Below are 24,111 nucleotides of genomic sequence, written 5' to 3'. Positions count from 1 at the left end.
CTCACTTAGAAAATGATTGATTACAATGCCTGTGTGCTTAGGACAATTGGTATCCATATGCTGAGGCCAGTGTCCCCCTAAATGCCTATAGTTAGTTTCATGTACCAGGATCAGCAAACTGTTTTCCAAAGTCGTAGTATGTTTATGTAATAAGTGATGCTCATATATATCAAAACTAATTAGCACATCAACACGATACTAGTTACTATGTATGATCAGCTCATTCTTTGGTTTTGTGATCATACTTTTGTAAGGCTATTTTTAACATTATTTTCATGTACTTACAGCCTCTAAAAAAAGACAGATAATAACATACCATTAGCTTGAGAACAGATGCGTCAACTGGCAAACAACCTGCTTGCGTTCTGATCATCGATTCAATGTGCGTATTTTTTACATCCTGAAAATACTGAAAATTCCCAGAGGTAACTGTCTTTTAAGAAGAGTGTTTAATAACCACTGGTGGACTCATTACTTTTCTGTATCACTTCATCAGTTTAACATTATTTATAGGTTTATTTTTGATAAGGTATAGACATTTACAATGCCTAATAGCCCTCAGTTTTATATGTGTAGAGTGTTGATAAATTTCCAATAAAGTTTGTCATCCTCCTAACAGAGTGTACCCATTATTAACATATATTCAGGTTTCCCTGTTGTTATGCTAATAACTCTCTTTTGCTTGTTTTGGAAAGGGATTGCATTGGAAATTGTCAATAGCTGTAAAGAGAACAATGGTGGTTGTTCCCATCACTGAGAGCATGTACTTGGGGGGGCCCCCCATTGTTCCTGTAACCATGGACACCAGCTTGATTCAGATGAGAAAACATGCATAGGTAATGTATGGTAAATGCCATCTTCAGAATTTGCCCTGGATTCATCTAGCCCTTTCATCTCTAATACACATTTGTGGCTGTAGTATGCAAGGAGAAGTGAATTGAATAGTATCTCTGGCTACTGGATAAATGTAAAAGAAAGATTTCTTGGCAGAAGACATCATTATATTTAGGTATTTATTTTGAAATTAAAGATTTAAAACATTTTAACAAAATATATCGACTTAATAGTTTTATGTCAAGAAAATCTTGCAGGGCCTATCTAACCATTTAATGTAATTTATGATTCAAACAACATATGCACCCTGCTTTACCTCAAGCAGAAACTAAACCATTGATTTTCAGCTTGGTGATGATTTGGGTGCATGTGCAACTTTGGTATTGCAAGTAGCTATATTCCAAAAGAAAACTTTAAAAGATATTATTCTTTGGAAATCCCACCTCAAGCCCATTCTTAATAATTTTTCCAACATATTATTAGACTTTGATCATATGGGAAAATAAGAATAAACTCCACCTTAACCTTGTTCCATATGAAATGTTTAATCCAAAGCTTCTGAGAAAAAGGAATATCTACTAAAATAGGAATAGTGAGCATCACACTGTATTACCATGTACTTTGGTTCTGAGAGAAACTCTAAGCCCCTCAAGCAATTTGCCATTATTCAGGAATTGTAATACCCTATTTGCTTGTTCTCTTTTGGAATACTTTATATCACCTTTCTTAAAAATTATAATATGAATCTGAAAAAAAAATCTTTGACCATTTCATACTACTCAATGTGGTTAGAGACAAATTGAAGTATCATAAAAGAAGAGGTGAATTACAGAGGTCAAAGTATTTGGGATCTTTTATTTTGGCACTATAACATGACAGAGTGAACTTAAAGGGATTTTGAAGTATTCTGGTTTCATAAATTATTTAACCAAAACAATGTCATTACACATATTTCTTGATCCAACATTGCTTTCAGCATTTTTCCCAGTCTACAGTGGTTAACTTAATGAAACCAATTACTTCCCTTGCCAATACGCTTATATTTTTCTACCTTGCTAACATTTTTATCTCTGGAAAATATAAAAGACTTTCTTCTTTCCTCCCTCCTTCCCTCCCTTCCCTTGTTCCTTCCCTCCTCCCTTTCTTCCTTTCTACCTGTCTTTCTCTTTTGACTGTTGGATAAGAGAAACTGGAATTTTGCTAAACCTCTGCAACTTACAATCTGGTGTCTTTCCTTATTCTTTGAAAAGTACAATTCAGTGAAGCTCTTGTTTACAGCTAGGAAAAAAAATAACATCTGCCAGGGTCAAAATGTGGAAAAAGTACATATTTATAATATTTCAGCAGTCAGCATGAAGTTGTACTGTTTATGGCTCAAGTTTATTTCATCTTCCAACAATAAATAATACTCATTCCTTAAGTCCAAATATTCACTTGAGTAAAGGCAATGATTTGTTTGGAGTATACATACACATACTTTGCTTATTTGCCTGAGAACAGATTAAAGCCATGGACGCTTTATAAGAACATTCATGCATAAAGGAAACTAAATAATTTTTTAGCTTATTTTAAGATTAGCTTTTCAAAATATATTTGAATATACAAATAAATGTGAAAATCAGTCATCTAATCTGCAAATGTTCAGTCTTACCCAAATGCAAATTTTATTAGGGCTAAAACTTAGAGACGTGTTAAGTGGCTATCCAAAATATTAGTGCCTGACACGCAGTAAGTTCACTAAATTTAACAATTGGTAATTGTTAGGAAATATTTTTTTATTTCTAACCTTTGGAGCTTTATTCAGTGGTCATATATGGGGAACAAATATAAAAGCTCAAGTTCTTTTATGGTTTAGTTTTCTGTTGTTTTTTTAAGTAGGCTACATGCCCAGAATGGAGTCCAACATGGGGCTCAAACTCATAACCTTAGTATCAAGACCTGAGTTGAGATTGAGAGTCAGATACTCAAGCAACTGAGCCACCCAGGCATCCCTTATGGTTTACTTTGGATGCTTTTTTGAACTTAGAGCTGAAATGTTAAATTATTTTGCCTTGCTACATTTGCCTTGTTGATACTCTTTTATTATTATTATTATTATTATTATTATTATTACTAGGGCTACAATTTTATATACAGATGAATTTCTCTGTAACACTGCAACATTTGGCATATTGGCTTATGTCAGAAAAAATAGAGATGAGGAAAATTAAAAGGGAAAAATAAGCAAGCAAAAATCTCACCAAATAAGATCAGAAAAAAATATATAAAAATTTGGGGAACAGGTGATGCAAAAGTTGAAGAGACAGGGCATTTTAAGAAAGACTTATGAGGCAGAAAGGATGTTCAGGTGAGTTCCAGACTGAGGATGTTACAGATGAGACACGCTAGAAATAGACCCAGAGGAATGATAATAGAAGAAAAATCCAAAATGGATCATAAAATGATAGTCAGATGGAGGAACTAATTTTCCAATTATGTGATGCAATTGTGCTGTGTGCTAGTTGAGAACAGGGAATCCTAAGACCTGTATGTTTAGAGGCTCTGGTGGTATCTGAGAAGACTTAAAAAAAAAAAAAAAAGAAAAAAATCTTAAAATTAAAAAAAAGAAAAACCTAAAGTATAATGTTTTTGATGAAATGAAACTGAGTTTTATAAAAAGTATTGGGGGGGTGGTGCCTGGGTGGCTCATTCGGTTAAACGTCTGACTTGTGGTTTTGTCTCAGGTCATGATCTCATGGTTCGTGGGATCAAGTTCCACACTGGGCTCTGTGCTGAGACCACCAAGCTTGCTTGGGATCCCCCATACCCAACACCCTTCCCCCAGTCATGCTCGCTTGCTCTCTCTCTCTCTCTCTCTCTCAAAATAAATAAATAAACATTTTAAAAAAGCAATAAAAAAAGTTTTGGTCCCCTATATTCATGATTTTTAATCCAAAGGGCAGAAGAAGGTTTAATATAAAAAAGGTAAAAATATCACGAGGAACTTTGTGAGCAGCACTGCTTGTGACATTTTGCAAGAGGAAGAATGTTTTGTGTCCAAATGACCCTCATTTAGATATTTTATGGTGACCCTTCACCTTGGCTGATTGATTGTACTTTTTTCCTTTCTTTTTTCTTATCTACATTTCTTACATTGGTACCCTTTCCAAGGTTAATTGAGACACTGACCTTTTATATCTGTGACTGCTCATGGAGTTATGGAACAATGAAATTCAGTAAAGTCAGCACTGAAGGCCACCCAACTTAACAGCTGAACAAACAGAGGGGGTCAAACTGAACCAAGGGCAGATAGCCAAAAACCCTGACCACCCAATTCCCAGCTGTGTAGCCTAAGGAAATAGTGGGTGAAGAGTCTGTCACCACTCCTCAGCCAATTATGTTAGAAATGATCACCTCAAAACTCAGGTCAAATAGATTATTTTGCAGCTGAAACCTTTTGATTGGACATCTTCTGGTGCATGTTTATTTCCTCAAGGCAATTATGTCTTAGGAAGCAACATTCAAGATGGTAAACTTTTAGAATAATAGTGTTGAAGGAGACTTAGACAATTATTTTAAAAACAGTTTATCTGATAGGACATGCCAAGGTAATGGTGTCACCAATGGTGATAAAACCCCCTAGATCCCTCTCATCCATCCAGTCAAAGCATCATCAGATAGTTCAAGCAAATGCCCTGAAATATTCTGTCATTTAAAAACATAATATTTAAAATGATTTTCTGCCCTCTCTCTCAATTGCAGTTACCACTTCTCTTGCCAGTCACATGAATTCCATTTACTTGGGATTGTTCTTTCATCTGAAGTTCTGGAAGAACGAACACATTATGGAGGCTAAGACGACCTCCTCTTTGTAGCTACAAAATGTTCACGAAGTGGAATTTTTTGTCTCTTCTCAAGCCTGGCTGGTGTTGTTGTCCTCTGATCTCTGTTTATTCAGTCAGATTGCTGTTTAAACTGGGAAAATAGCAGATATCTCTTCTCCTCTGCTTATCAATGCACTTGGAGATGATTTACATGCTTTACAAGCATAGGAGAAGCATTTAAGAAACAAACCCAAACGTGGGCCTTATTCCTTTTGTGTTATAGTTTCTTTGATGTTTGTACTGTGTAGCTTGAGAAACAGAAAACGATCAGTAAAACAGTTGTAACTTGGAAGTTAACCGACTTCTATGGGTTGGTTCAATTCCGGTCTCTTAAATAACATAAATGTCCTTTTCTCCTTCAGACCTCGATGAATGTGAGAGTTGAGAAGCCTGCTGTGCCCAACTCTGCCTCAACTATTTAGGAGGCTGTGAATTCAGTTGTCAGGAAGGCTTTCGAATCGCTTCTGATGGTTGTGGATGTGATGGTAAATTCCTGAGATCGAACATGAAATCATTATGTGATGTGGCAATCAGTGCAGGATGAACATCTGAGGCTGAGGGTTAGGGGAGGAAAGGGAAGGTTTTGACACTAAAGGGACTTGGATTTGTATGTGCTTCTACCATTCACTATTGTATGAACTTGGGTGACCCTAACTGCTCTGAGCCTCAGATCCTCATCAGTAAAGTGAAGACAATAATAGGATTAGTGGGTAAATTAAGTAAAGAAATAAATGTAAAGTGCCTAGTACAGTGATTGACATCAAGAAATCACTCTGCTAAAAGTAGCTATTATTAGTATAATATTCATTGGCCCATAATCCCTTTTACCTAATTTAATATACATAGGCAAGAGAGATATTCAGGGAGGCCATAGCACACTGCCATAAGAATCACTCATGGCAAGCTTGATGGGAATTAAAGTTGGTTGCTCAAAGTCATTTTAATTAAGAGAGTCAAAGCAAAAGGATTGCCAGTTCATGAGCCACAGTTCAGATTTGTACCACATTCCTTTACATAACCGAAATTAATCTACCTAATGCAAGCTTTCAGATGAGTCATTTTATAATCTTCCGATTTATTTGTTAAAACCAGTTTTATGATATATATGTTTAAATATCATAGGAAAGTGCGAATTTAGTGAGTAGGATTAACTCACCTCTTTATACTATTAAAAATGGCTCTTGTAAGTCATTGGTGTAATTTATTTCTTAAAGCTTATCTTAAATATATAAACTTTTTTCATTTATGATCATTATTACCATTATTTTGATCCATAATTTTTAAATAGAAGCAAAGATTAGAGGATGGATATCTATTTTAATAACAGTAAAATTACGTGAGAAGGTTTTAACGTTTTAGAGAGAATAGTGTTTCTTTGCTTAAACAACTTCCCCTACATTCTTTTGAGGATGATAGGTATGTTTCTTCATATGGGCAGCCAAGCTCCTTAGCCTTGCAGTGTAGATAACAGCAAAGAATATAAAACTGTATCTATATTCTAAACACTGTAGAGTATATTACCATTTACCACATTCCATCCAATTAACAAGGCCAAAAAAAAAAATTGAATTTCACGTACCATCTGCTTTTAAGTAGAGTGAGCCAAGAGATGATTGTATGGCGTGAATGTACATACTTGGGTACACACATCCAAATGGGAAAGGTATCCAAAATCTGAAGCAAAACTTAGAAACTCAGCTTTATAAATGAACTTTTAGTATCATAAACACATTGACCAAAGTCTGGGCTCATATGTGGACATACACCACTAGTAAGTCATGAGATCAAGGCCTTCCATCTCTAAAATTGTCCACAAGCCTTGTACAGAATTACATGTGGAATAGATTCTTCACCATAGATACTGAATAATTCAAGAATGATGAACATTCTGCAGAAGTGGTGCACAGCCTGAGACCATTGAATGTCTTTTAAGTTGTATATTCTTCATCAAAATCTTGTGATCAAGGTTTCAGGAAGAACTTGTCTGTATAGATGAACTATAGTAAACTTGGAAATGAGTAGAAGAAAAATAATTGGCATGGTATACTTGAGAAGAGTTTGGGAGCTATGCTTTCCATATGGACAAACCTTGTTACTGACTAATAAAGGTCACAAGGGGAACACAGTGATGCCCATGAGTTCATAATGTCTATCTTATCTCTCAACACCTAAAAACAACATTGTTTAAATTTTCCTAGGTGTGGATGAGTGTCTGGATGTCAGTAGAGTCTGTGACCAGCTGTGTATGAACTCTGTGGGAACATACGACTATACCTGTGTGGAAGGCTCCAGAATTGGAAGTGATGGGAAAACTTGCATCTGTAAGTCACTGCGAAGAATTTTATTGTTTCTCTTCTAAATATTTCCACCCTCATCTCGTTCTTGGAGAGAAACGGAGACCACGTGACCCTTAACTCAACCTGCCCTCCCCTTTCCCTCTTCACAGGCTGAGCTCTTCCTTTTCCTTCGGTTCAGTCCCCTGCGGTTTCAACTTCTGTGCTTGCTGCTTCTCACCTGCATTTACAAAAGACTTTTTGAAAGGGCCTTCTCAAAGAGATGCACCTTCCAGTCACCCCCTGCCCTGGCTGTCTGATTCAAACTCTGTCATTTCTCTCATCAACCATTGCTCAGTTTTTCCTTCTTTTAAACAGCATGTTGTACCCAGGCATTTTTCTGTGCGGCCTTAGCTTTAGATGCTGACAAGCCAGAGGAAGAAGAAGAATTGGAAGTTGTAAGGTTTCCAGGCCTTCTATTCAAGAGCCCACCTCAACTGCTTCCTGATGTTGCTACCGCTCTGCCTACCGCCTACGCAGAAGAAGATGAGGAGGACAGGAAACGCATATTCGAGAACTGACTGCCCTGCATAAAATTGGTGAGTGAAAGAATTTAATTATACTCACCTCTTTGTTTTTCGGTATTTCACATAAGTTCTCTTCTTTGTAATTTCATTATCGATATTTAATGCCTTTGAGTCTTTTAACATGATGGTAGCAAGAAATGTGGGGCCCAAATTACATCTTCACTGCTTCCTGTCAAATTCTACATCTTTTGTCTTTCTTCCTTTTGCACAATAACGGTTGTTATGTAGGTGTGTGTAGGAGTGGAAGTACAGGGTGTGGGGGGGATGTTGAAGTGCAAGACAGTGAAATGGAGCTGGAAAGTATCTTTATATTAGCATAACCGGGAGAAGGGTTGTACTGGGACCTTCTGGTTCTTGTAACTATTACAGCTCCACTAGAAGTCACTATTACATAGTTGAAATTTACCTCAAATAGCCTTAAAATCTAGATTCTTTCTACATTTTAAAATGCCAAAAAACAATTGTTCATTATGTTCAAGTGGACCAAGAAAAATATCTTTTAAAATGTGAGCAGTTTCTCTTATACATCCACGCAACAGAACTGAAGCATCAAATCACTTCTGATCAAAATAAATTAGCATACCCTCTTTCAAGAGTAACAGTTTGCAGCCAGTCTGCTGCCTCTTTTTTTTCTTTTCTTTGTAAAACAGAACTGCTCTTTTTGTTCTCATCCTATTCATGGTATTTTAATACTATCAAAGCTTGGAGATTGCTGTAGAAAGAGGTGGTTGAAATGGCAGAGACACATTTATGATATGGTCACTCATAATAATAATATCAATAAATGTGTCTGCATAAAAATGGAAATGCTTTGATGTTTCTTACATAAACTCCTGATACTTTGGCTTCTCAAAGTCAGAAGAGATAGAATAGAGACCTTACTAAACCTGACAGACTTTCAACTAGAAAGTCTGAAAGACCCCACCTAGAAACAGGAGCAAAATTTGAAATGGAATAGTCCTGAAAACAACTGAAATCGAGTCTCTCCATTCTTATTCAAATTAAGGTAATTTCCCCGAGGAATAGAATGGAAAATCACATTATGTTACATTTACACAATAGAAACCTACACAGCCATTAAGAAATAAACTAGCAGGGCACCTGAGTGGCTCAGTGGGTTAAGCATCTAATTCTTGGTTTCAGCTCAGGTCATGATCTCATGGTTTTGGGAGTTTGAGCCCCACATCAGGTTCTGTACTGACAGCGTAAAGACTATTTGGGATTCTCTCTCTCTCTCTCTCTCTCTCTGCCCCTCCCCTGCTCACACTGTCTCTGTCTTTCTCAAAAATAAATAAATTAACTTTAAAAAATCTAAAAAAAGAAATGAAAAAAAACAAAACAAACAAACTAGAGTGCACACAATATGGGTGTTTCACAAACATTCTGAGGGAAAGAAGCTTGATACCAAAGAATACATACTTTTTGTAAAATTCATTTATATGAAGTTCTAAAATAAGAAAAAATAATCTGTGGTGATAGAAATCAGAATAATGCTCAATTTGTGAGGCTAATGATTAAGAAATCATCAAATTACCTTCGAGTTTTTTGTGGTACTGGTAGTTATCTATATCTTGAACTGGGTGCCAATTACAAGGGGTTATTTATTTACATTGTGGAGAAAAAAGTATGAACTCAAGTATGAACTTGAGTTTTATGGACTTCTCTGCATGTATATTAAATCTCAGTAAAAAATTTCAAAAAATATTACTGGAAGAAAAAACCACAATTTTGTATTAAAACAACCTAGAAGGAATAACACCAAAGTGCCAGAAACATAATTTTCATGTTCAAGAATAAATGGTAATTTCTTTTTACTTTTTTGCTTTCTTAAACATTCTCAATAGTCTTTAGGGTCTATATTTAAAGTTCTCTTTTAAAAGGTTTTATTGCTATTGTCTTTTTCTGAGACTGTTCAGGAAACATGCGCAAAGATCGTTTCATTTTTCTTTTCTTTTCTTTCTTTCTTTCTTTCTTTCTTTCTTTCTTTCTTTCTTTCTTTTTGAGAAATGAAGGATTTCATTTCCATTTTCGGTGATGTAGACAGTATGGGCCAGCTGAGATGGTGTCATAGTTCTGTCAGCCTAGATCCCACCTTCAGACACAATTGCCCTGTGAGCTGTGAGGACTGTCTGAATGGAGGCAGATGCCCAGAAGGGAGGAGTGAGTGCTCTTGCCCAGCTGGCTGGGGAGACACGCTTTGCAATGACAGTAAGTCATACCCCGGAGTACTGGTAGAAGGGTAATGAGTTGTCCTTTACTGCTGGTAAATTACTGTGATGAGTTCTCTTTTACATGTGTTCTCCCTAAAACGTTTTAACAAAGTAAACAATTGGTATGGTGACAAACCAATTTATTTTCTGTGCATAAAGAAATGCTGAGGTTTTGCACTGAACATGTGATTAGGTGGGGAGATTTTGTGTTACCTGGGAAACTTGATGTGCTGTCTCTTGTTTATCCCCAGAACATAAAAGTTAATAAAGGATCCTAATATTCTAGGCCTATAAAAATCCCTCCATTTAAATAAATCATTAGGCCCCGGCAAGCTATTCCCAGTGAAGGAAGAAAGAATTCATGTTACAAAGTGCAATTAATGGAACTGCTTTATGGCTTCTTCTTTTTGTTTATTTGTTTTTCTTTTCTTTCTTTACGTAAGATGTAAATATAGCCAATAACACTTTTTTTATGTGTCTCATGAGAAAATATCAAAGATTTGAAAAAAACGATACCGCTAACAAATCTTTTCTTTTACATTTTAAATGGAGGTATGCTTGCAGGAGAGAAAACTGCCCAGTACTAAAACCAAAATATATTGACTGTTTCCTCTTTCTCTTTTTAAATTTACCTTATAAATATGTAATGAAAGGGTTTTCTTAGTTTTTGTGATTAGCTTGGAAAATGATATAAGCAGATTTTCTTTTGAGCCCCTTGCATATGGGAAGAAAAATGACTAATACTGGTTGTGAGACAGATGCAAAACTTGAGTCAGAACACAGGAAGTAGTTTGCCCAAAATTACTAGTTACAGTGTTGAGGATCTTCCTTAAGTGTGCCTCTGATCATGTTTCTCTGCTGCTCGGAAAAACTTTAAGGGCATCCATTTCCTGATACATAGGCACACGCTTCTAATCTAGTACTGACAACCATCTACAATCAGACCCTCATAAATCCTCTTTTTCTTTTTATCCTAATCACAGCTTTTTGCTCAGCTTATCATTTCCAGCAAACTAAACCACTTGCTACTTACTGCTTTTATCAGCTTTGTGCCTTTTGCTGAACTGCCATCTTTGGCTCTTGCTGCTTATTGCACGAAGCTTTATTTGATGGCTCCAGTCTAGCCACAACTATTTATGTCTTTGATGGATTTCAAGCCATTCTCTCTCTCTGAATTAGAGTTAGCCATCTTCTGTTCTGTCTCCCTTACTAGACTGAGAGCTCATCAATCAGGTCCTCTTCATGTTTCTCCAAAGGAAAGGCACTCAGTGCATGAATGGACAAATGACTACGACTTGGTGTTGAGAGACCCCACTTTATTGACCTGCAACTTGACAGACTCAACTATATACAATTGGGATCAAATAAATGTTGTATGACTATTAGGAAGTAAATACTTCCCTTACATAAGTTGCATTGGTAAATGCGCATCTTCCAAACCCTTCATCCCTAACATGGCAGCATGAGAAATGAAACTAAAAATCTATCGCAAATACTTCAGAATAAAACATCTCGGATACAAAATTAATAGAGAAATGTTAAAAGTGAGCTTGTTGATGAAATGAAGAGAAGATGATCTCTTCTTTAGCTTTGGAAAACTCTGAGGATCTCTTAAGTGTTTGCATGGTCCTGCAAAGGGGAGTCTGTTCCTGAAGCAGAAGCTTATAAAATCTTTGCGTTTCTTCTTTTGTTTTTCTTTTTTACAAAAACAGAACAATCGGAAAAAAAAAAAAAAAGTAAGTGCCTACTAATTCACTAATTCTTTAACAAAAGGGAGGAGTAAAAACATTTTCCTAAAATTCCCTATAAACGTTGGGCACCTAAGTGGCTCAGTTGGTTGAGTGTCCATCTCAGGGCTTGAGGCTTTGAGCCCCGCAGAGGGCTGGAACGTGCTTTGGATTCTGTGTCTCCCTCTCTCTCTGCCCCTCTCCCATGTGCACTCTGTCTCTCTCTCTCTCTCTCAAAAATAAATAAACATTAAATTCTTTTTTTAAAAACATCCCTATAAACCTCAATAAATAGAAGGGACTAATCATTCATTACCCATATTTTTAAATTACCAGCTCTTCAAATGTAGCAATGAACATTAAAATAGAACATTCTGCAGAGATCTGCAAGGTTAGTGTTCCCAATGAGTAGATTTTCTAGCCCAATATCTATTGGTCTATAATGAAAATATTTACTTTGAGGTCTTAGAAATTCCTCCAAGTAATTATAGTCAAACAACTTAAAGATCACCAGATATTAATTTTAATAGCACATATTAGAACTCCATTTCTTTTGAAGAGATTTCAAGTTGACTCATTTGTTACTGTGAGACTCCATCCACTCGAAAGGGAGGGTAGGAAGATTTCCATATGACAAATGAGTGGACTATATATGGAAGAGAGGATTCATGACTTCTTCCAAATCATGCAGCTATGGTGTGGGACGTTTGTTTTACAATTTTCTTTTCCAGGATAATTGCTCTGTTTGATGCTTATGAAGTATTTAGCAAATCCTTGTACTATGTAATATCATATTCTACTTCCTCGGGGAATGTAAGTTTATGGTGTTGGTTTGCCAGTGTTGACGAATTTCTATAATCCATATACTGTGCAAGCTATTTAAACTTCAGTAGCTTCAGGGCGCGGGGGTGGCTCAGTCTGCTGACTGTCTGACTCTTCATTTCGGTTCAGGTCATGATTCCAGGGTTATGGGATCAAGCCCCACATCTGGATCCATGCTGAGTGGAGCCTGCTTAAGATTTTCTCTCACTCTCCCTCTGCCCCTCTCTTGCTCACTCTCTGTCTCCCTCTCTCTCTCTCTCTCAAAAATAGAATAAAATAAACTTCCTTAGCTTCATTTTCCAGGTTTATTTTTTAAAAATTACTCCTCTATAGTTGCTGTAAGAATTAAAAAAAAAAAAAACTTACTACAATGTCAGTTTTAACCAATGTTGCCATTTTCTTTATTTCCTATCCCTTTTGTTCTTCTCTTCCCTTTCCTTCTCCTTTGCATAATATCTTCAAGCTGAAAAGGAGAGAAAAAATGAATAAGAAGCCAAGTTTCCATATTGACATCTGGAATTGTGTAGGTGGACAAATAGAGGAGGTGATATAAATGTAATTTTATAATATTTAGCCAGCTATGATAAAATGCCAATGAAAATGGTTACTGGAATCATCTCAACAGCTGTATTTAGTCAAGTTAAACTTCTAGTCGCATTTTTCCCAATTTATTTTTTAATGGAATACTAAACTCTTCCCAAAAAACAAACAAGCCAAAGAAAACAGTTGTTTGCTTGACTTCATCAGTCTTTGACCGTGCAAAATACCTTGGCACCTTCAAGACAGTCTTAGTTGCATTCATTCCTACTAAAAATACATGCCATTTTTTTTCCCCTACATTTTCTTCCCAGTTTTCAAACTGGAAGTTTCCATGTATTTCTCATTAGGGTTGGTGACAGTTATACACACAGATGTCTAGGTAGCTGGGAAAATGTGAGTGTGAGAGTTGAAGGAATAAGGTAAATTTTGCATGTGAACCTTGTTATCAGTTCTTCAGTGACCCTCACTCTAACTAGCTGCATCAGTAATCCCTCTCAGGAGTGATTATGCCATCCAACCTAGAAGCATGCCAGTGACTCTTTCGTGGTCTGTAAACCAGAGATTTTAATTACCTGGTATCCATTCTAATAGAAAGACAGGTTTGTTTTTGTTTGTTTGTTTTTCCTCCACTCTATCATGAGTATATTACACTGCTTATTCACCTTCTCCAACTGTCTTCATATTTGGTTCCCCAAAGACCCATGGGAAACATGTGGCAGCATCTGTGATTGTCAGAATGGAGACACTTGTGATCCTCTGACTGGGCAGTGCTGGTGCCCCCCAGGAGCTCCTGGGAAAGCCTGGGAAAATGGAAGGAATGACTGGGGCTGGTCACATGACACCACTCCTTAAGTTCTTGAGGTTTCTAATAGGAAATGAACTAAATGAAAACCACATCTGTATTTTTCAAGGTGGTCTTTTCTGAAGAAGAAAAAAGCTGTATCTACATATACAAGAGTACAGTTGCTTTGAATGATGCCATGTATATCTAAGCAGGAAAAATCTTGATACAGAGAAAACCTTCTTGTTCTCCTGAGCAAAAAGTTGAGTTTGTGTGTGCAGGTTTGGTAGGAGCTAGGGGGAATTTATTTGCTCTGCATAAGAAAAAGAAGAAAAGGAAGTGGAGCTCTTTGGGCAAACCAGGGAGGAAGAGAGACGAAAATCAGAGAAGAAAAGGAAAGGAGGGTGTGAGGACAAAAAGAGGAGAAATGATGGATGAAGAACTGACAAAATACCTGTGAGTGCTGTGTGTGGATTTTACATGGAAACCAGTGAAGAGGCCACATTTTCAGCATAAGCAGATAAAAGACAAAAAGGAAACTACTTGTACAAGCCCAAGAGCTGAATGCAGAGGGTCGATGAAGATATAAATCGTTGGGGACTGCCAGAAATCCTGGGGAGTTTATTAGATGCTCACAGATCACAGAACTGGAGCCATGGACACCAAGTTTACTTCCCCCTCTGAGAAATGTAGGAAGACCCCTGTTGGCGTCCCAGTTATTTGCACCCCCTGAGCAATGTTTATTCACTTATTCAAAAGGTATACGTGAAATGGTAGCAAGGCAATCTGCCAGGCATTGTGATATGGTAATAAAAAAATATATAAAAACTAAAAAAGACTCTGGTCGCTCCATGTGGAACTTACAGCCGTATTCAGAGCAGCCATAAGTTACAAATATTGGTAGGAATTACCAATTAAATATTAACGTGCGCTTGGCAGCCAGACCAGGAGGACAATGCAGACTGTGTGGGCCAGGGAGAAGTAACACTTAAGCTGAAGGCAGAAAAGCAAGCAGACATGAAACAGGATAAAGAGTGAAGGAAGAGCATTCCACACTGACGGCATCTCCTGCTGCCAGACTCTGAAGTGGGAATGAATGAGGTTCACCAGAGGAGCCTAAAAAGGTCAGCTGGTGGAGCAAACTACAACTAGGGAGACATTAATGCAACAGGAAGTCAGCTGGTGCCTGGGCTCATAAGTCTCATTAAGTTTGGAGTTCTTAATCTGACAGCAATGGCAAGTCACTATAGAATTTTATTTTATTTTTTAACTAAAAAAATTTTGTAAAGTTCATTTCTTTATTTTGAGAGAGACGGAGATAGCATGAGTGGGGGAGGGACAGAGAGCGAGGGAGACAGCAAATCCCAAGCAGGCTCCCCACCTGGCCCTGCAGACACAGGGCTCAAACTCACAAAACCGTGAGCTGAAATCAAGGGTCGGATGCTTAACTGACGGAGCCACGCAGGTACCCCAAATTTTAGGCAGAGGATTTGGAATCATATTTGGAGTTTATGAAAAATCTCTCTAGCTTCAGTCCAATTACAGTGCAAACATCTTCCTTTCTACGATCCCCTTATTTCATGTAACAGCAGCATTGCAAGTTTTGCATGTGGGTAGTGTTCGCTTTGTTTGTCCTTCCAACCCTCCAGGATGCCCAAAAATGATCCTTTGGGAAGAACTACAAAAAGAAATATAACTGTGCCAACAATGACCATTGCCACAGGGTGTCTGGTGCCTTATGTGTGAGCCAGGGCCCTATGGGAGGTTTTTTCATCTGAGTAAGTCATGGGCAATAATTTGTACTCTACATGAAGCAAGAAGGCTCAAAAAAGTACCAAAAATATGTTAGAGGAAGAGAGTAAAAGACATAACATTTTATATAGTCATATCATATATATGATGGTTTATGTTCTAGTCTTTATTTAGCCTCCTGACATTGTAGAATCTAGATTTTGATGAATGAAAGAAAAATATTTGTGAATTATTTACACTTTTTTTTCTAGTTAGTGCTTACCCTGAGAGGATTTAACTAGTTCATTTAAATGGACATTTGAGGAACATCTGGGTGGCTCAGTTGGTTAAGCATCTGACTTCAGTTCAGGTCATGATCTCACAGTCCGTGAGTTCTAGTCTCACATCAGGCTCTGTGCTGACAGCTTGGAGCCTGGAGTCTGCTTCAGATTCTGTGTCCCCCTCTCCCTCTGCCCCTCCCCTGCTCACACACACACACTCTCTCTCTCTCTCTCTCTCTCTCTCTCTCAAAAATAAATAAATATTAACAAAAAGTTTTTTTTTTAATAAATGGACATTTGACACTTTCTGGGGATTGAATATCAAAGGCCCAGTGCTAGTTTCTTTTATTTCTGTGTTCTAATACAAAGCAATTATTATTCCATAAAATTTCTAAAACAGGCTATTCATTTTGCATTTTGGCCATCAACCATGTTTTGCAAAAGCTGCAAGAAAACACAATCACCAGTAAATACTTCAGCCAGCCATCAGTAACTTTTAGAGTTTCTCCCAGTGGGTCAGCACTGGTTGCCCACCACCCCATCTTGAAACGGTGTGCAAACACTTGTGAGCCCACAGCAATCTCTACCCTCTTCTTCTGCCCATTTCACATGCCCTTCTCTGGAAATCCTTCCTTAGTGGACCTCAGTAATACTGTGACCTGTTTTTTTTTTAATAACAGAGAACTTTTGGGGTCTTACATTATATTTTTAGTTGAATGTTCATGGGTCTTATCTACTTTATGAAAGGTATGCCCATTGAAGACAGAGAGTAAATTGTGAATATTCTAATAAGAGAGCCAGAGAAGGCACCATAGAAAACTGAACCTGGGTCATGAGGAAAGGTTAGACTTGGACAAGCAAAACAGAAGGAAAGGGGAAAAGGCATGGGTAAATGGGAACAATGCAGGTGTGGTTGGTATGGTCTAGAACATGACATACCTCCTAGAACATACCAGGAGAAGGAGACCCATCTAGAAACAAAGATAGCATCATTTCTATTTTTGTTCCTCTAGGGTAACAGGACACACCCCATTTTTAGTAATAACTTGAATATTTTATAAGGTAATATCACATGTTTAGGCAAAAACATTTAAATCACAATCCATCTGGTCAAAAAGTCAAAGAGCAGGGGCGCCTGGGTGGCACAGTCGGTTAAGCGTCCGACTTCAGCCAGGTCACGATCTCGCGGTCCGTGAGTTCGAGCCCCGCATCAGGCTCTGGGCTGATGGCTCGGAGCCTGGAGCCTGTTTCCGATTCTGTGTCTCCCTCTCTCTCTGCCCCTCCCCCGTTCATGCTCTGTCTCTCTCTGTCCCAAAAATAAATAAAAAACGTTGAAAAAAAAAAAAAAAAGTCAAAGAGCAGATGGTGGTGGTAGTGATGGTGGTTACCATCTTGAATGTGACCACCTTTAGGAAGAACATACACATTCTAGTTCTTCAGGACCCTTATTGCTTAGATTCAAGGCTTCATTTATTAATGCCACTTACCTGACCCTCAGAACCTTCATTTTGCAACCCTCTATTAGTTTTCTAAATCTATCATGATAAATTACCACAAACTAAGTGCTCTAAACAACAGAAATTTATTGCCTCACAGTTCTGGAACTAGAAGTCTGGCATCAGGGTGTTGGCAGGCCATGATCTCTTTGAAAGTGCTAGGGAAGGATCAGTTCCAGACCTCTCTAAGCTTCCCATAGTTAGTTCCTTGGCTAGTGACCATTTTAACTCCAGTCTTCACATGGCATTCTCCCTGTGTGAGTGTCTCTGTGCGCACATTTTACCTACAGATTAGAGACCCATCCCACTCCATTATGACCTCATCTTAACTAATTGCATTGGCAACAACATAATTTCCAAGTAAGTACACATTCTGAAGTACTCAGTGTAAGGACTTCAACATAAGAATTATGAAGGGCACATTTCAATGCATAACGAACCCTGAGTAGATATTGGATTGCCAAAGATGTTACTCCACTTTTCCTTTTTCCCTAAGCACATTTTCAGTTATAGCTTCTTAATATGTCCAGTTGTCATATTTAAGCATTCCATCATGCCTGAGCTGTTCCCTGAGCCACTGTTCTCCATGCTGAACCAGGAAGAGTAAGGCATGGAAGCCAGTCCAGGGAAGTGAGTGCTCTGGAATTCACAAGAGTCCTATCAAGGAGGACAAAAGCTCTGAGAAAGAGGCCTGCAATTTAGTTGGTCTAAGCCACAGGAAGGATGAGAGAGGGATCACGTAATTTATCATCCAAATGGGACAATATTAACAGTGAAAAGGAGTCCTGGTAATAAATCTGTTCTGCTTCTAGGGGTACCTCTGTTCCTGGCAACTCGGACAAGGATTACCCCGCATGGTGGCACTATAACCACTACTTTAAATTACCTCTTCTAATAATAGCAGATATTAGCAGATACTAATAATTTCCATCTAGCAGAAAGTCAAGTGGCTTATTTTGTTTTCTCCACGCAGCTTTTGAGAACAAAGCCTCTGTAGGCATACAATGCAGTTACCTGGAGCTTGGAGGTTACTTGAAGGATCTTGATTAGTCCCTTGGACATTTGTAATGGAGAAGGAAAAAACATGTCAGAGGTTTTGGAAAGGGAATTGAAGTACTGTAAATAACTCCTCAAAGACAGAACTAAGGCTATGTTTTCCTAAATGCAAAGGTGGGACTTCAAATTAGAATTCCTGTGCTGACTACCGTCCCTAAAACTCAACGGCATGGGGAAAATAATGAAGGAAAGGCAAACACCATTTGCCAAAAGAATGTGGCCAAGAAAATGCGGCTGTCACGATGAAAGTTTTGTGTAATCTACGTGATGTAAAATTACTTCCGATTACCATATATTGAAAGGGAATGGAAACAATGGTGAGCCTTTACATCAGTGCTTGTCCATCATCCCCTTGCTGCGACCCGATGAATATAGGGCCTGGCAGATCTTAACAGTCCTTGGAGAATATTAACTATAGGCACCAATGGAGCACACTGAGAAGCAATTTCTCTCCCAGAAGCACCAAAGCCTTTTAAGTAGTTCAGGCTTCACTGTTCACATCCAGTTGCCAAAAAGCAAATGAATTGCCTGATTTGAAAGACATTTGTTTTTCTGTTTCTTTTTTTTGGCAGTCAGGATGATCCCCTTGTTTTCCCCATAATCGGGCCCCGCAGAACTACATGCCTGTACACTGACAATGTAAAAGAAACAAAGCATGGTTTTCAGGTGACCGGTTTGCTTCAGTCTGCTTGCAGATTGTCCCAAGGGGGTCTATGGAGCTGGCTGCTCTTCAGAATGTCAGTATGTGGAGGAGAACACCCTGGAATGCAGTGCCAAAAATGGCAGTTGCACCTGCAAATCTGGTTACCAAGGCAACAGATGCCAGAAAGGTACAATCTGATGATACATTTTCTTTCTTCTCTAATAACAAGGCTCCGCCTTTGTTCGGCACCATATGATCATTAATTAGTTAATCCGCCAGTGTTCTCAGGAGATGGGTAAGCTTTATTAATCCCCTATTTGCAGGTGAGGAAACTGAGACACGTGGCAATGAAGTTATTTTACTTTGTCTACTCAGCCTCTGCTCTTAGCTGTCTCCTTGCTAGCCTGAGCAGAAGAAAGATCGCATTGCAGAGAATCTTATCTTAAGATTAAAGCTGACCAATCGCTTCTTTGAGCTGAAGTAATCAACCAAGGGTACTAGCTTCCAGAGTTAAAGAATTGTTTCCTTTATACCTGAAGATAGATCACTCAAATAAACACAAGTCAAAGATTCTGACCATAGAGAAGTTTTCGAAAATTTAAATAGGGGTATCAGTATCATCTTTTTTTCAAATGTCTAAATATTACATAAATATTTTTAAGAAATCCATAAATATAAAAGTTTACGTACAACGTAATTCCAATTATAAGTAACATGTAGATGTGTGAATGTACATGCGCATATACGATTTGGGAAAACGTATTCCGAGATCAAGATGTTAGTAACAGCTTCTCTGGTTTGTGGACTCATGGAAAGCTTCTCCCCAGGTATCTACCTGGCTCTCTCACTATTTCACAAAGTTTCATGTTATTTTTTCATTGAATCTTGTCAGTCCTGCCTTACTTAAAATTAACAACTTGCAAAACTCCTTGAACTTTTAAATTTTTTTCCAAAGTATGTATCATCTTCTAACATACTATTTTTTTTATTGTATACTAGTATATATATAGTATTTATAACATACTAGTCTTTTTATTATTATAACATACTCCAATTATTATTATGTCTAATATTTATTCCCCGTCCTTTCTGCTAGAAGTTAGTCCCCACAGGGGGAAGGCTGTGGGGTGCTGTTTGCTTTGTTCACCAAAGTATTCCCAAACTCCTAGAATAATCCTAACATTTTGGAGTTGCTCAATAAGTATTTTCTTAAATGAATACATAAATATTCATGGTTCAGTTTTTATTCTTTATAATTTTTTCTTATATTATTATGATGCATTCTGAATTAAGCACTTGTTACTATTTATTCAGAGGAAATTCTTACAGCATTTTTTTCTTTCATACATAGAAAGACTGAATATATAACAAATATAATTATACAATTATCAGAACTAAATGGTCAAGTGAACTTTTTGCTTTTGAAGTGATCCAAAGGGCAATCTTTTTTTTTTAATTTTTAAATGTTTATTTATTTTTGAGAAGGAGGAGAAGGGGCATAGAGAGGGGGTGAGGACAGAGGATTCAAAGCAGATTCTGTGCTAAGCAGAGAGCCCAGTGTGAGGCTCAAATTCAGGAACCGTGAGATCATGACCTGAGCTGAGACCAAGAGTGGAAGACTTAACCAACTGAGCCCATCCAGGTGCCCCCAAAGAGCGATCTTTTTAAAAATCAGGAGGAATAGTGGGGTGCCTGTTTACCTCAGCTGGTTAAGCCTCCAACTCTTGGTTTTGCTTAGGTCATGATCTCACGGTTTGTGAGTTCAAGCCCCACGTCGGGCTGTGCGCTGACAACACTGAGCTTGCTTGGGATTCTCTTTCTCTCCCTCTCTCTCTGCCCCTCCCCCCACTCACACACACACTCTCTCTCTCAAAATAAATAAATAGACTTAAAAAAAGATCAGGAGGAGTGACTAGGTTGAAAGGAAGCCATCATACTATTGGATTCACTTACAGAGGTAAGCCTTGAAATTGAAGGTTGTCTTTTGCCTTCAAGTATTACACATTTCTCCTTGCATTGTCAACTTAAGATGGTCTGCAGGGATTTTCTGGAGCTGACTGAAGGGGAATGAAGGCTTCCAGGTTGTCCTATGGCTATGAAGCTGGAGTATGTGAGCAGCAGTGTCCATCTAGATTTTGTGGAGAAAGGACTGTTTCTGTAGCTGCATTGTGACTTTCTAGGCTAAGGAGAAAAGAACTTAGGGAAACACAAGCCTGACATAACACAAATGTGTTTAACATCATCTAAGAGTAGGCCCCATGCCAATCTCTAAACCTCCTCCTGCTTTAACTGATTTATAGACCTAGAATCACCCCCCTATTCAATAACTCGCTAAAGAAGTCATGCCCTGGAAGTCAACGCATGAGGAGACAATACCATATACAGACATCTGGGTAGATTTAATTTATTCTGATAACATTTCCTTAAAGCAGCTGCTGAATATACTTTATTGGAAAATGCTTCTGAGATTCCCACTGTGAAGGAAAATGAGTTGAAAGTATATGTAAATTAGCAAAATAGAGAGGTCACCATAATCTCTGGAAAACATATTATTTTTCAATCAGATAACTTTGTCCAATTCTGATATTTTTGTCTAACCACAAAATGAAATTATGAATCAGACTGGAGCGGGTGAATGGGATCGCCATGATTGGCAGTTGAAATCAAGGCAAGAAGAGCTCTCGAAGAGTTGTGCATGATGAAAATCAGGCCTGTTGTGTTTCTTTTTCTTTTTTAAAAAAGTGAAGTAGCCCAAGTGCTCCTAGAGCCAGACATAGCTTTAAAAATCTTAACTCTAGACCTGTATCTAGATTGCCGATGAATAGTTAATTAAAGACTGCAGATTGTTTCAATGGCACTAATGAACAGTGCTCTCTACAATCAGCACCAGGCTTTATTTAGCCCATCAGCAATGACTTCTAAGAGTGGAAGAGCTGGTTTCTATGTGAATCTGTGAAATAGCGAAAAAGAGGGCGGGTGGAAGGGGAAATGACAGTGTCTTTGCCTTATTTTGATTAGTTTGTAGCCTGTGGTATTTTGGATCCCAACTGCAGGCAGATCTCTAAATGTGGAGCACTCTGGTCCAGAGAGCCCACTGAGTCCATCAAAGGAGGCCTCGACAGCCCAAAGAAGGACAGATGTTTGTTACCATAGTTCCATGCTGGATGGGTTTTGAACTTTGAGCTCTGATGGCTGTCTAAAAGCAAGTCAGTTGACTTGACAGGTGCTCGTATTGTGGCACAGGTTAGGCATGGTGGCTGAATTTCAGTCTCAAAAGGCCAGAAGATCTGGGTTCAAATCCTATTTTGCTACTTATTAGCTGTGTGACTCAAAGTAAGTCACTTTACCTCCTGGAGTTTCAGTTTCTTATGTAAAAAGGAGATAAAATTGCTTACATCACATGTAGATATTTATGGAAATGTGAGCTAATTTATGTAAAGTGCTTGGCACTGAGTAATGATCGATACATAATAGCCAGGAATGGTATGCACATCCCAGAAAATGTCACAATTCTGTTATTCAGAGATTCTTCCCAGGATGAGAAGATACTTCACAGCCCAACTTGGATGGATGCCACTTTCCACAATTGTCATGTTTAGGAAAGTTCCCAGATTTTCCCTGTGTTAAAAGAATGCTTCCCACAAGGCTTCTAATTCCAGTAGTCCATGGTAGGACAAACGCTGGACCCTCTCACTGAGCCTTCACCGGGCCCTGTGGCATCAGCCATCCTTTTCCGGTTCAAAGGGCGCTCAACAAAGCAGCAACATGTTCCTCTTTGCCCACTTTATGCATTGCACACTTTTATAAAATACACAAATTGTAAAGCTCTGGGGTGATTTTTCTGGCTTACAAAAGAAGCAAAGACTGGGACAGGATTCAGGCAACCATTTGGGGACAGTTTCCCAAGCACGGCAACTCCTAAAGCTTCCTTTACAAATTACATCTCATTTTCAGGTTTTGTTCTGTGCAACTGCCCCCAAAGATATATATCAAAATTGCTTCCATTGTTACTGTCTGAAAAACCACATTTTCAGCAAAAAAAGGCACCTCTGTATCTGTGTTTCCAAAGTGACAAGTTTTGGCATCATGTTGATTTCTTCAGGGAATGTCTTTGGAAGTGCTATAAATCCTTGGAGGCTACTCGAATGTTCCTTTCTTTGCAGCTCAGTGATACATAGATACATTCGCACACACAACACATACAGACGCATACACACGCATGAACACTTTTCTAACTCACTTAGGCAACAGAAGAAATCGGGGAGCATGTTGAGATTCCTTATAAGACTTTACTCCTTCCTTTTTCTTTATTTTTATTCTACAAGCCTACTCTGCTGGCCTCTGGGGACCAGAGTGCCAGTTCTCCTGTGGACCCTGTGAGAATGGAAGTCAGTGCAACAACAACAAAAAAACCCTGAAAACTGTGACTGTCCTGGTTACACAGGAAAAGCGTGTACCACATGTGAGTCAGTGACCTAGACAGGATAACCAACAAAGTCAGGAAAGTTCTTAGCTTTATAAATGCTCTTTTTTCCTAACTGCTCTATGAGATATTATGTTAGGGTGTATTTCAAGTATCTATTGTGGTGTAACGAACCATCCCAGTACTTTGTGGCTTAAAACAATGATTTATTATTTCTTTTGATCCTGTGGGTTGATAAGATGATTCTCCCCCTTTCAGCTAGTAGACTGGCTGGGAACTAGGCCTGACTGGGCTTCTCAACCCGGGAACCCCATCTTTCCTATATATGGCATTTTCATAAAGTTAGCTTAGACTTTCTCAAAGCACAGCAATCTCGAGAAAACAATCCAAGTAGCAGCATCCTAAAAGTGTTAAAAAGAAGCCATAACATGTCAAAAAAGCCCAGCTTCAGAATCCACACGTTATTACTTCTGCCAAATTCTGTGGGTTATGCAAGTGATAAGGCCAGCCAGATCCAGGAAGAGGAGAAGAATTCTACCTTCCGATGAGTGAAGTAGCAAAATCTCACTGCAAAAGACCTGCAAGGTGGGAGATGTGGTTGCAGCCATCCTTGGAACCAACCTACCATAGTACACTATTCAAAGTTAGACTGCAAGGCGTTTTGAGAATCCACTAGCCTGGATCTATCATCCTCATCAGATTATAGACTCATAAAAAGTGCTTAGTTGCACTGAACCCACTTCAACGAGCTAGTAGAACGACTATCCTGTTATCTTCCTTTCTGTGTGTGGTTCTTACATAACCTCTGTCACCCTGCCTGTGTTACCTTCTCCACTCCACTACA

General features: G+C 38.3%; 1 long non-coding RNA gene across 1 annotated transcript; it reads left to right on the top strand.

The window, feature by feature from the left end:
- The first annotated feature begins 328 nt into the window (after positions 1-328).
- Positions 329-12,860, top strand: LOC102969032. The gene is made up of 6 exons (XR_001509726.2): positions 329-382; positions 696-836; positions 5,060-5,182; positions 6,896-7,018; positions 7,385-7,569; positions 12,780-12,860. It is a non-coding gene; the product is annotated as an uncharacterized LOC102969032 (long non-coding RNA).
- The last annotated feature ends 11,251 nt before the right edge of the window (positions 12,861-24,111 follow it).

The sequence above is a fragment of the Panthera tigris genome, chromosome C2 (assembly GCF_018350195.1).
Source record: "Panthera tigris isolate Pti1 chromosome C2, P.tigris_Pti1_mat1.1, whole genome shotgun sequence".
Lineage (NCBI taxonomy): Eukaryota > Metazoa > Chordata > Mammalia > Carnivora > Felidae > Panthera > Panthera tigris.
This window is presented reverse-complemented; position numbering and strand designations above follow the sequence as displayed.